Source organism: Convolutriloba macropyga, chromosome 2 (assembly GCF_964194025.1).
Source record: "Convolutriloba macropyga chromosome 2, txConMacr16.3, whole genome shotgun sequence".
Classification (NCBI taxonomy): Eukaryota; Metazoa; Xenacoelomorpha; order Acoela; family Convolutidae; genus Convolutriloba; species Convolutriloba macropyga.
The window spans coordinates 6400179-6409709 of record NC_134469.1 but is presented as its reverse complement, the minus strand read 5'-3'; the positions used below and the strand labels follow the sequence as shown (position 1 = coordinate 6409709).

Here is a 9531-nt window from a genome sequence, read left to right as displayed (position 1 = left end):
GTATGCGATAACCGCATAATGGGACTATCTTCCGCGGTGTTGTTATTTTTATTCCAACCGATCAAAGACAATTGTTTTTGGCGAAAACATCTCATGCTGACAACTGGAAAATTGTAATAGAAACTTGAGTCAGTGTGTTAGGTTACTGATCCGCAGGAAGTCAAGAAAGTCAACCTTTTTTAAGTAAACGCAAGAATTGTCAGATGAGACTGCCTGGCGTAATAAAAATGTCTATATGTGGCCAAAAGCAGACATTTGTGAACTGTTGATTAATTGTTTGGGTTATTTTAATGATCAAGGTTATATATACTAATTGTTGACGCGGATTCATGCTGGTTCTAAATTTTCCCGGTATAGAGAACCTTGGAAAACGTCAATATATATCTTACTCAAAATTTAGCAACATATGGAACATCCAGGGTTTTTGTAATTGACAATGATTTTGAGTTGAAAAGTCATGTTCCAGGGCAGTGGTATCAGTCACTGAGAAATAGAAAACAGAATCGCCGGCCTAACATCCAAGAGCTAACGGACCAGCTTGGAGAACGGTTTAGACTAGAGACAGGAAAGAGGGCGCTTCAAGCGTGAAATCTCAAACTCGACAAGCCAATTGGAGTTTACCTGCAAAGCGCACTCCTGACAACCGAAATCTCTTCGGAGACAAGAAGCGCAACTCCTTCGGAATTACTACGTAGTCAAAAAACTAAACTATGAGCGGTTGTTGAATTCGACTTGAGAGAAGTTGCTTTAATGAAGACCATGTTTTAATAAGACTATTCATTCATTTTTGGTTTTTAAAACATACATGAACATTTGTTTCTTACAACCTCAAATTCACTGAGACTATTTACTCATTGACAACCAAATTGTCAGGCTAGAGGTGGAAAAATTGAGAGCCGAACCACCAACAATGAAAACTATGTCTTAAGCAGAACCACTAGTTCAGAATACAGTTATGGGATCTTCACACAATTTGGAAATTTCCCCAATAGCATCAACTGCAGATCAAACAATTATTGTTTCATCAGAAATTTTAGAATCATTAAAAAGAAACCAAAAGAACCATAACGATTTTGAGTACTTAGCCCCAGCAAATTACTTCAGATGTAATCGTTTTGATTTAGTCTGCGAAGGTTTCACAAAGTTAAGGAAGAATTTAACTGACGAACTCCAATCTTGATTTAAAAAATAGTCCCAACAAAGTTAGACATGACCCTAATTTTTGCTTTCTTTTGTTGCTATCGTAATGCTATGGACCTATCAATCAGATGTTAAAAATCGAACTCTCCCCCTGTAGAAACACTGACTGGTCGGAAAGTGCTGAACTCAAATGTACCCAGGCCACAAGCACAGTTTTCATGAAAAAACGGAATATAGAAAATCACGTTCAAGGTTGCAAACAAAAACCTATTCATTAAGTAGTTTCAAGAAAATGAGTAATATTGGCAAGATTTAACCGGTTGAAATCTTGTTCTGAAGAATTTTGTCGAGAATCTTCAAACTAAAATTCTGAATTCTTTTGCCGCATGTTTTGACACCCAAAAAGACGGCCAACTGTAGTTGAACCCATTTACACACAAATTTTCACTTCACTTAAAAAACGTTAGGTCAAACTGAGTTGTGTAATCTGTCAATGCATAGTGTTCTTTATATTATTGAGTTTTGCAAAGTTTATATTGCTTAATAGGATTCAATTATTTCTGTCATCTGGTAAAAAGCACGTTGGCAACTTTGCCATAGCTAAACAATTAGTTACACAACACACGGTGCATTTTTTTTGGTGAAAAAAAGTGAAACAGACTAGATTAAACTCTAACAGGGTTTCCTCCAAAAAAAGTGATATAGAACACTCAGTTCTCAATAGCTACGTCATTTGTTTAAGTAATCACAATAAAAATAATTGCAATATTGCTAAATATGCAGATGATAGCCTAAATAAAGCTTTCAGATTAGATCATGATAATCTATACAACAGTCTTAAAGGTTCTGCTGGAAATTCATTCTGTTACTTTGATATCGAAAATAGTCTATATCTGAAAAGATCCAAACTAAATTAAACAGCTCATCTTCTATTTTGTAGAGATCTAAATTATCAAGATTGTTGCTGAACATATGTGGTGCAAAGAAAGGTGCAAGGAAGTGGTTGGAATAAGTTCATACAATGAAGAGCTTCTTACTAGTTCGTACAGGAAAAAAACTTTTTTTCTAATTTCACTCAAGAGACAGTTAAACTGCGCAAAAACATCTTGCTTTAACTGAGAAAACATCGTCACAACCCATGATTCAAAATTACATTATCAAATACTACCACTCAAATACTTTTCAAAGGTTACTGAAGCCTCTTACTTAGATAGAGTTATATCATTAAGAGCACCAGTTTTCCAAAAATACATGAACCAATCATCACCTCCAATCTATTTTGTAAAATCCGAACTTTTAAACTCTGAAACAAAAAAAAGTGATGATCCTTTTGCTTGAGAATTTTTGTACTTCTCATAATCTCCGTTACGGGAGTGTCTTTATATTCAGTTACTGCTACCCAACTTTAAGACAATAATTATCCCAATTGATACCGTTTTCCCAAATAATTATTGTCCTTTAAATCAACATTCTTGAAATGAAAAGTCCAGCTACGATATTATTCTCATTAAAAACCCGTCAATGTAATCAGTTTTTTAAAAGCGAGAGAAAAATTGTGCATTTCTGATCAAGGTGGATAAATTATCTGTTCTTTGAGATATTACATTATAAATGTTTTAAATTTTGACGCTCATAATAATTCAACTGCTCACTTCCTAGAAAAATTGGGATTATTTTCAAAATTCCTATGCTTCTGGAATCCTTAAAACATGGATGTTAAACAGACTTTTCCCGTTTGGTTCTTTGAAGAAAAAAGTAATTTTTTTGTTCACACATCCTGTGGGCTTTTTTGATGGTGTTGTTTTTATTCCTTTTCAAATGTCTCATTGCTAATCAGCAATTCTATGCACTGAACAGACAACAGTTCTTTCAAGGACTTGTTCAAATTCCTCTCTTCAGTAGAGGACTGTTCACACGATATCTTCAGCGACAAAAATGACGTTTTCCTGTGAAAATTTGAAAATTGTTCAGTTGAACGTCAAATAGAAACCACGTAAATTTATACGCAACCATTGTGTTTTTGAGTACTTTGATACGTTTATTATACGTAAATCGTATTACGCACATTTATTTTTGTCTATTTTATTACTGTTATTTCTGAAAGGCTTTTTTGGAGGTAACTAACCAAAAACTAAGCGTAAGAAACAGAAAAATGGAGCTACATCGGGTAATTAATTAACTTGTAATAAGCGATTATATCTTTGTTATAATGCCTTCCTTCTTAAGCGAATCAAAAATAACGAAGAAAGCGAGATTTTGAGTAATTAATGCGCCCTGAAACAGAGTTTTCAAGGCTCTTACCCCCGTCCCCCCTCTCTCACTCTATGGAATTAGAAGATTAAAAATGAATTACAAAACATTACAGGGTTCTATTTTGCAAATGCACTGTTTCTATTTATGTTCTTTTACGTGTGTAGAAAGTACGTGTTTTTGTATGTGAAAACAGAAGACAAAGAGGCAAAATGGTTCAAGGGTTTTGACGAAAATAGAAATAGCGTCCCATTAGAGAGGGAATGAGTACAGAATGCTAATTAATGCTATTCTTGCTTCATTGTTGCGATTTGTAAAATCATATGTCAGTGATTCACTTGATTGGGGGAAAAGGTGCTTTTTTCATCTTTTCATCTTTTACACACACATCTTTGTTCCGACCCAATTGAGTGGAGGGAGGAACTATATACTCAATTGGTTTTATTGTTCAGTCAATTTTGGCCGATCGATATAATCATCGTAGAGAGTTGTGAGTGGTGTCCTTAGAAAGCCTGTCCAGCGTAGAATATGGAAAAAAAAACCATTTTCGCTTTTTATAGGGAGGTATTGATGTATAAAGTTTCGTGAATAGGAGACGATATTCCGTTGTTTTTATTCACATATTCCGTATTTTTGAACAAATTTTCCAATTTTCCTAAAACATGTAAACATTGTTAATGGTAATGGGATTGATTTTATCATTACTGATAGAGGAGGGTTGCTGAATTGTTCGATCCGACTTTTTTGTCAAAAATAGGACCAAATATGTTACCAAATATCTTCTAGCCCAACATAAATTTGCCGGAAGTACACAACTTGAAATTGTGGCCATATTCTTTGTTAGCTCAAATAGAGAGCTAGTTCTACTCCAGCTGGCATTGAGAGTCTTCTGGAATTAAAATTTCGCCACGTTTTGTTTGCAAATTTTAACTCAATAATCAACTCAATAATTAAACAATAATTGCAAATTTTAACTCATTGCGGAGCAATGTTGGGGCTCATCTTTGTCTAAACATTGATCCCTCAGGAAGAAAAACTCTTTTAGATTTTAATGGGCCACGGCCTTTTTTAAAAATTAATTCGGCTTTTCTAGATTTTATGTAAGATACTGACAAGAATTTCAAATCAGGGCTCAATTTTTGGCAGATAAAATTTCTAAAAAATGACGCCAGACAAACATATATTTTGATTTCGGAGTTAAACTCATAGTTTTTGTGGGTCTGACGAATTGTTATTTTAAAATTTTTTTTGGATTTCTTTGAATATATTTGTTTTAAAAAATGTCGCTGAATTGTTGAAAACTTATGTCTGTTATGACTTTTGAAAATATTTGTTTCCAAAATTATATATACGGAATTTTGAGCTTCGCCATTTATAAAGTGTTTCGATCGATTAACTTAGTCTCCAAAAATACTGGTCACAACTCACTTCCAGTCAGATATAATTTAATCTTCATACCAGTTTTAATATCAACCAATTGTTTCTCGGGTTTGTTATTACTGTTACTACGAGATTTCATAAAATGTTTGAGATTTTAAAATATTTCTACATTTTAAAGTATTTTTGTTTTCTATTTAATTTATTTCATTATTGTTAGGTCCCATTGACTTGGAAATATTGCGCAATTGAGCCTTTTTGAATGTTTTTAAGGACAAGTTGATGGTCTTTACGGCTTCAGTGCCCATTTTGCGCAAGGTTGAATGGAGTTTTTTAATTTTGCCAGTATTGGCCTCCTATTTGACAATGACATGTCTCCAATGCTTCCTGTGAAGAGGAAAATGAATATTTGAGTGATTTCAGTTAAAATCTAAGGATAATAATCATCTTGAAATTAATTGTTTTCAAAAAAAGAAACCTATTTTCTAACTTTACACATTTTTGCTCTCTTTGTCGACCTGTTACCCAGTTGGTTGAGGACAGGTCCACTAAACATTTTCTATTGAATTATCGGTTAATTTATTTTGTTTTGGTTTCATCTGATGCAATTTTGGTTCCTAACGTTTTTCTTACGTCGAGCTTTGGTCGTATATATTGTTAATTATATGATATTCGCTATTGTCTTTTCTATTAGTCCTATTATTAACAACAAATACAATCGGCCCTTCAAAGATGCATTGTTTTGTTCCAATAGTGGTTTTTTGAACAATATTTATGTTTTTGAAAGTCTTCTTTTTTCATCAGTTGATAGTCAATTAAGTCAAGAATATGATTGAGCGGGTTCTGAACATTGTGCGTACGCACATTACTGAGCCTCCCTGTTTATATATATATATATATATATATATATACATACACACACACACACACACACACATATATATATATATATATATATATATATATATGTGTGTGTGTGTGTATGTATATATATATATATATATATATATATATATATATATATATATATATACATACACACACACACACACATATATACATATATATATATATATATATATATATATATATATATATATATAACCCATGCTTATTACACACGCGCATGCTTTTCGCTAAAAACTTCTCTGGATTTCTCAAATCAATTAGTGAAGCAACTTTAGAGAAGGGCTTGTTTTTAACTGTGTTAGATTAAGTTTAACACAAATAGTTGAGCTTTAAAAAACGGAGTCTTAAATTCAGATCTCTATTTTGTTCATAAAGACACTGATTTATCCCACATTTTCTTCCAATTGTAGAGGGGATAAAAGTCTACACACACTTTTTAATATCTGAATTTTATTACAATAAAAATCGACATTCATTCACTCTTACATAATATCTGTTCATTTACTTAACTCATATTCGATATTATGAACAAATTATTGCCGTTGTCATTCTTTAAAATTCCTGCAATATATTTACAGCGTATTAATTGTTAGAAGTAAACTTTTTTCCCTTTTTCTGTATGCTAAATAATCCGTTATTAATTTTCGCCGTCGGCTAATTGAGTTTATTTTACCATTTTTAATCAGCAGAATTAAAGTCTTATTTGGCGTCAATGTAAAGACAGATTAAAAGGTAATTATTGAAAGTGGAGCTTAACTTTCAATTGCGAAAAAATTGTTTGGCCCGTCAATCCTCGTCAAAGTTAGTTATAATTCCATTATAATCTTTCCCTTTCTTAAATTAATCTGATCGCTCTTAGATTTTTCCCAATTTTGCCACAAATTTGCGTTTCTTCCATTCTTTCAACTCGTTTAGTTTATTAAAAAAAAACGCTTTTATATAATTTCGAACGTTTTGAGAGGCCTCTAAAACAATAATGTCAACGCGAACTAATTTGCTAAATTGGACGATTTTCAAACAAATACTTGAGTTGACTTGAAAGTTGAACAATTGGCCCAAAATTTTGCGTCATTGCAGTAAAAAAAACTCGCCTTTGACCGTATAAATTATTAAAATCTAACAAAACTTTAAAGTTTTATTTTGACAAATTCGGATATTTTAATTTTAAAATTTTTATATTTTGTCATAATTTCTATTTGTTCTTCCACTTTACGTATGAGCAGATTTTTTGCAATTAAAAATAAAACGGAAGCCATGAAACGTGAAAAGTTTTGTCGTTTTTCACAAATTAAAGTTTTCCCTGAATTGGAAAATAAAAAGAACTTTGCAAACGTATTCAAATTTCCTACGGCTCAATTTAATTACCTCTCGCCTTCCTTTCGATAAAGATATCTTTTGAGGCGCGTCATTCCATTACGCAAATAGATTTCTTATGTGCTAACAACAATTTGTTTTCCCAAGTAATATTGTTTGTTTGTTGTTATTGTTCTGTACATCTCCAAGTTTTTTCACGGCTTGAGCAATGCGAATTAGCTAAATTGAGTAGCTATTGATTCCAGTACAATTCTAACCTTAAATTTCTCCGCCTTTCCCCCCTCAAGTATTCAAAGTTCCAAAATGTTGAAAAATAATTAAAAAATTTGCAATACTTAGATGGCACATTTTGATGAAATTGTATTTCCTGGGAAGTCCATTAAAGTATAATACAAATTGGTTTAGAAAAAGTTACTTTTTGTCACGTTTCTTGTTTAAATATCTAAATTTAGTATGAAAATTGTCGTCAGTTTTGTCACACATTTTGCAAAAAACCGTTTTTCATTTAACAAAGTTTTCAATACTTACATTTTCTGTTAGAAAATAAATTGCAAAATTCCGATTGCTTCTATTCTGAATTAATGTCATTTCATTGAAATAATTATTTTTGCTCCGACCCATTTTAGTGGGGAGAGGAACTATATACTCGAATGGGTTTTTTGTTCAGTCAATTTTGGCTGATATATTCATTGTAGAATTGTGATTGGTATCCTTAGAAAGCATGTTCTGTGTAGAACATAAAACTTAGGTTTTTTAAATTAGTTTTTCTGAAGTTATTGAGGTTGAAAGATTTTTGAATAATGGAATGATATCCTTTGTTTTGGTCCTTGTTTTAAGGATTTTTCGCTCAATTTTTTGTACATTTTGAAATTTTTTGTTAATTTTGCTGTTTCCAACTTTTTGATGCGACAATATTACGTCAAAAACGGATGTTTTTTTTAAATTTCAGCCATTTTTTCAAATCCAAATGTCACCAAATGTTCGTTCGAGCCAATTTTTTCAACTTTGCTGAAGATTCAGACCTCAAACTGCTGACACACAATTGAGTCAGCCCAAAGTAAGGCCTTTTTGTGTTTTTTCGCTAACCTAAAAGGTGTTTTTTTTCGCTGATATACAACAATCATTATGCAAAATTATCCATTTAATTTTGTTGCCAAGATATCTACTTGGTTTCAATTGGAATAAGTACCTGTTATTATTGATCGCATTGCATTATCAAGATTGGTTTTGGCCTCATCGTGATTCTGACAATCAAAACATATTATGATTCTTTTGAGGCAATGTCTTCTTCTTCAAAAAAGTAGTAAATTTCTATGTTTTTTTTTCAACGATTACTACAGACCAGAACAATTTCCTATCAAAATCCAACTATTAACTACTCAAGTTTGCAGTCAAATGCACTCCTTGATCATATATTAAGATTTCAAAGAGAATATCTTTGTTCCTATGGCCTCAAAGAAGTGTTTTGTTAAAACTTGAGTTGATTTCTTGAGTTTTAACGCATTTGTTTTCCTTTACGTAATTTCATGGTTGAGTATCAAATAATAAAGATGCAGTTCTAAATAGCAGGATTTTCCAATTTGGACATTTGCAAAGTTACAAGTTTGTTTTTGTTGCCTTGTCCGCTTATCACATTACTTGAAGTTGATATAATGTTTGAAGGGAAGCGCATTTGTACATATAGAATGTATTCAGTGAATAGCGTATGGCTTTAGCGGCTTCGCAATCGTTTTCTTACAGAAGACAGCTGAATTTTTAGTTTTTTTGCCTGTTCTTGTTTTTCTGTTAATTTGCAGTGCTATCACGGGTCTCATTGTTTTCCTCTGGAGGCATAACTATCGTATTTCCTGACTTCAGTTGATAGCTTATGGTTTTAATGACGATGAAATAATTCGTTTCAAAATTTTGATTGAATTTTTGAACTCTCCTCTTTCTATTTTTCTATTTGGCAGTTTATATTTTAGTCAAATTATTAACATCTATCATCCAAATTTGGCTGAGCAAACAGTAATTTCTTTGACACTGTGTGTTTGTTTTGTTATTATTGAAAATATAGGGTTATTCAGGACGACCATAAAAACTTTGATAATCCGCAATTTTTTTATTCATATTTCTGACTATTTGCTGCAAAGTCTGTAAAATACAAACAGTTTAGAACTTCTTGTTAGAGCAAAAGCGCCATCATTTTACTAGTTGTTGTTCATGAACAGTGATATGGCTCCTATAATTTGGGTTTATATAAATTTTCTTCTTTTTTGTCTTCATGTCATACTGCAACATTAATGACAGCTTCTTTTTGTTTTAAAGATAACAGAAGCTAAGCATACATAACATTTTTAATGAAGAGTTCGATGTTTCAACAACTTAGACATCGTCTTCTCCCATAATTTGATTTTTGGATAAATCTGTCACTTTTCGTTGTGGTCTTGTGATAAATTCTATCTGATATCCTTATTGAGAGCTAGTCAAAACCGTCTAATATCCTCTATTTACATAAAACTAGTTAGTATACTCATTTGAGACATAAAAATTTTCCAACTA

General features: G+C 31.9%; 1 protein-coding gene across 1 annotated transcript in view; it reads left to right on the top strand.

Moving 5' to 3' along the window:
* The first annotated feature begins 6069 nt into the window (after nucleotides 1–6069).
* The window catches only part of LOC142355315 (uncharacterized), a 45562-nt gene continuing 42100 nt past the window's right edge, over nucleotides 6070–9531 (top strand). The window contains exon 1 of the mRNA XM_075407523.1: nucleotides 6070–6654. The gene's annotated coding sequence lies outside the window, so the exon portion shown is untranslated. The remainder of the gene's footprint in view (nucleotides 6655–9531) is intronic.